At 34.9% G+C, this 4,744-nt stretch overlaps 1 long non-coding RNA gene across 1 annotated transcript; it reads right to left on the bottom strand.

Moving 5' to 3' along the window:
• Positions 1-450: 450 nt before the first annotated feature.
• LOC134530047 (uncharacterized) lies at positions 451-4,541 on the bottom strand. The gene is made up of 4 exons (XR_010074765.1): positions 4,253-4,541; positions 3,865-4,090; positions 2,473-2,566; positions 451-1,012 (listed from the first exon to the last, which is right to left on the bottom strand). It is a non-coding gene; the product is annotated as an uncharacterized LOC134530047 (long non-coding RNA).
• Positions 4,542-4,744: the final 203 nt, after the last annotated feature.

The raw sequence follows: 4,744 nt of genomic DNA, 5'->3' as shown, positions 1-4,744 counted from the left end.
AAATCATTAAATAATAAATTATCTTCAATATGATGTAATTCCTGAATGTATGAATGTTCCTGGTCATGCCCACCGAGGATGCAAGCCCACTGACTGCTCTGCACACACAGCTGGCACACGAGGGGCTGGAACTCGCAGCACCGAGCACTTGAGTGGAGCCACGACTGGCGGCAGCAACAGGAACTGCAAAACAATCAACTAATTTTCAATGTTTTATTTGGAAACATTCTTACCCAACACATTGAGAGTATTTCAATCATGAAACCAGTTTTTACCCACTGATTCCCAATGTTTTTGCATAATACATAGTTGAATTCACAGTTTCCTACCTATTTTCACCACACCTGTATATCTACATGTTTTTAAACAAATATATTTGATATTACTTTTCTTTCTTAAGATATAAACCATTTTGACTAAACAAAAGTAAAATGAAATAAGATCCTGCAATACAATCCTATATCATAGGTAAGTGAACAAAATGAAACTTGAGACAACATAAATATGTTTGCACAATAATACTTTTAACAAAACATTACCTATTTCATCAAGTTAAAATACAAAAGAATCAAAAAGCAAAAATATAAACAAATGTACTTCTTTACTCAGACATTTGTAAAAGGCTGCATTATTAGAAAGTTCATGTAAAATTTCTTAATTTAATTGAAATTTGTTTACAAGTTGGAAACAAAATGCCAGGGCCTGTAGGTATGTGAAGGATTAAAGGAAATGCAATGGAATGGCTTAGCAACAAATGAAGATATATCATTGAATTATTCATAAGTAGCCATAACAATGAGTGCAAAAATCATAAAATATTCATTCCAGCCAAACAAACCTAATATTAAACGGTACGATCATGGTCACTGAATTAAAAAACCCACGTAAAACAATGTGTGTAAAAATCATTTCAATACAGCTAATTGAAATGCCGGATGATGAACTCGTTCCTGATGGCCATGGCGCGCCCAGGTCGAAGAGGAACTGGTGGGATTGGCACATCATTGTTGGCCTGTAACAAACCAATCAATATATTACAATGCAGGCAATAATTGTTTATAGGTACATTATCATTACTATAGTGTATTTGGTCTCTACCTTAGCTTTGTTTCCATTATAAAACATACTTCTTTTACACGCACGCACTCTCTCACACACATATACACACGCAAGTTGTGTACAAACAACAGAAGACACCATCAGAAAAATACAGCAAAAAGCTTTTCATCTGGCATGCTATGGTTTGCCTTCTGTAATGTAGCACCAGTCGAGCCCCTCATTTGCAGATTTCTTCAGGTGGATTTCGCCAGTAGACCTTGGCTGCCAAGATGTCTAGTAGGCTTCAATGTTTATTGCCATTGCCTGTTTAAATATTTGTGCAGTGTTCCTATTTTATAGCTGTTTATATATCACATTATAGGTACAAAAGCATTTGTATTTTCAAAGAGGAAGTAATATGTAATAAACATCATTGCAATTCACAAACTGAACAAGTATTTGTTTTATGCACTTCATTTGCAAATAATACACTAAGTTACAGGGAAGAAATCCCAGGTGTCGCCAATACTAATTAATAATATATAACAAAACACTTCTCACTTGCAGCTCAGCTTCTTCCACATAATCATTGTGCCTGATACCAATGTTGTGACAAATGGCACAGGCAACAATGATAGCTGCTGTTGTCTGCAGCTTGTTTCGTAAAACAAGCTGCAAGCAGGGAAAGCGCTGCTTCCAAACACTGAACATCCTTTCCACCAGATTCCTCGTCCGAACATGAGCCATGAGTACCTGTGTGATTACCTTAATTTGTATCATTACTACACATAATATGTACATTATACACATGTAAAACATGCTGGTTCACACTGTAATCAATAGAGAGAACCTTAATATCACAGTTGAAACCAGCAATGGCGAATGTCACAAAAGTTTTAAATTAATCTTCCCTAGTGCAAATAACTTTCAAAGAATGTATTAATACAATATATATATATATATATATATATATATATATATATATATATATATATATATATTTATATGTGTGTGTGTGTGTAAACATATATTTGTATGTATAGATTAACTATCTAATATAATTTCCAAAATGTAACATTAAATTAACAATAATTGAAAATATGTTCATAACAATAACGATCTGGCTGTAGAAGAAAATGTTTCTCCCTTGCTTGGTGGTTTTAAAATAATAGATGTTTGCACTACAAAACTTTGCTGGAGTCTATTTGCACCATATTTTACTTTGCCAAAACAATTACGTTGAAGTTTAGAAATGAGTAAAGCTAAGGTGTTGGAGCAACAAATTTTGTTGCGAGCTTTAAGAGTTAGTATATGGAGATTAGTCCAGTTATGACTCAATTGAAAACAATATATTATATGTATTTCACATTATTTAATTTAATCACACTTGCAGCTATAAAAATGCTGTTAGTGTTGTTATGAAATATGTCATACCTCTGCTCTGCATCTGTACGTGAACAGGTATGGCAACTGTGGGTAACCACTGTCTCCCAGCAGCAGTCCCTGCACACGCCCATCTTCGAATAAGCTAGAGAACATTTCAAGAATATCATAAACACAAATTGTTTCAAACTAACCATGTTTTTCTAGTTACTAGTAGTACATACAATTGTGACAGCTATTTATATATGTGTATAAAGTCTAAACATATACCAGAAAGTGCCACTCCCACTACTGGAATAATTTGGGTAAGGCACATTATGCTTCCCTGAGCAAAGATTGGAGCGAATGTCACACCTGTCCACCAACAATTTGATGTTATTCTGAAGAACAGTCTGTTTTCAGTAAAAAAAACTTACAATTCCACTTTTTTTTTTTAAATATTTCCTCACATTTACATTTTCTTAAAATCATACTTTTAGAACATACTATTACACCTTATGTACCTACACAAATATTAGTGTAAATGGTGAGATCAGTTGGTTACATTGGCCATGTCAACAAATCATGAATACAAGTGAACAGTTGGTTAGCTATGTTAACAATGCTATACATTAGAAAGAATGGATAGTATGAGGTTTAAGTTCTGTATCACATATCCAAGTTTTTACTTTGATCCTGATGGCAGGATCCTGTATACATTGATCCTTAGATAATTGAAGTTTGCTGTTTTTAATTACTATGTCACTAGGTAATGGACAAAAAAAAACACTTGTCATGTAACAATTAATTATGATCTAATATATATATATGTGTGTGTGTGTATCAACACACACAAAAAAGGCATTTCCACAAGACCAGAGACATAATTTGTTTGTATAGCAAAATTCTAGATTTAATGTCAAGGATCTTTTGACATAGTAATTTAAAACAGCATTATGTACCAAATGATGAATTCAAAGCCAAGGAATGAACTTGGTAAGGTGATATGGAATAATTACCATGTAGGTGACTTAACCAATAACACTATTTCCAGGTTATTTACATGAACCTAACCTTGCAAAACAGACCTTTTTCTTAATATCATACACACATCCTTACAACTTGTAAAAGCTATAAAATACTCAAAGCTACGTAAGGTATCAATTTAATTTGATAATAAAATATGTCAGGAAATTGACACAATAATTTGAGGATTTTAATTTTACATAATAAAGGGTGGCTTTTAGAATTACCAGATTCAAGAAAATGCTCTTGACAAATTGAAATACTTTACAATCAAGCTACCTACATGAAAGAACTATGTGCTAACATGAATATTGTATTAAATATTGAAATAAATACAAACTAGACAAATTATTTCAATTTATCTCACAGTTCACATTTCATATTAAGGTCTGTCACGAAACATGTTTCAACATGCCTTAACAATGTTTACCTACCTACCTGTATACTTCCCCCCGAGCACCACCGGGGCTTTTGATTTTTATGTGGGTGCAGTCACTCCTGTAACACCGGGAAAGTGTTAAAATCGTAGCTTGTTCAATCGAAATTCATCGCCAGTGGGAAACCGTATCAGATGTAGAGTATGTTGCGCTAAACCGACAGAGATACGTCTGATAATTCGGGAAACTGTGGACTCGCTAACGCCTGTTAACTCGCCTGCCACCATCTGTAAATAGTATTTCACATTGCACCGATATGTGCCTATGCAAACCACAAATTAAACACCACATACTGAAGTGCACAATCGGCTAACCTAGGCAAAGAGTGAGAGATGGTATTATTGTAAACGAAAGGTATTGGTTAGTAACTATGATTTCTGACTGCTTACCTGGAAAGTGCCTGTTGCGTAAAATCGCAAGGCAATTAGCAGCTGCAGGACAGGCGGTAGCGGTAATCCTCGACGACTCCGTGGTTCTTCAAACACTAGCAAAGGCAGAATGTGATGCCGAACAAGATCCTTGGTAAAACGATATCGTCGTCTGAACAGCACGTCACTAAACCACTCCAGTGGATTTTTAAAATCCCTCAAATACCGACGTGGGTCCCTGGCAACGTTTCTTTCTTCATTTTCTAGAAATACTTCATCAATTAAATCAAGAAATTCCACAACAATTGGTTCTAATAATGCAGCCATCTTGAATTTTTTTCCATATTTCACTCCGAGGGCCCTCGGAGTGTGGTTGCGCGTATACTCCAACTATCCTTCGTTTTTACTCGGTTTCATTCGGATATTACTTCGTTTTTACTCCGTTCTCGACTGTGCAATGAAAATTCCTCCACTCAAACTCCACTCGCACTCGGAGAATTCTCGGAACGACTC

Source organism: Bacillus rossius, chromosome 1 (genome assembly GCF_032445375.1).
Source record: "Bacillus rossius redtenbacheri isolate Brsri chromosome 1, Brsri_v3, whole genome shotgun sequence".
Lineage (NCBI taxonomy): Eukaryota > Metazoa > Arthropoda > Insecta > Phasmatodea > Bacillidae > Bacillus > Bacillus rossius.
This window is presented reverse-complemented; position numbering and strand designations above follow the sequence as displayed.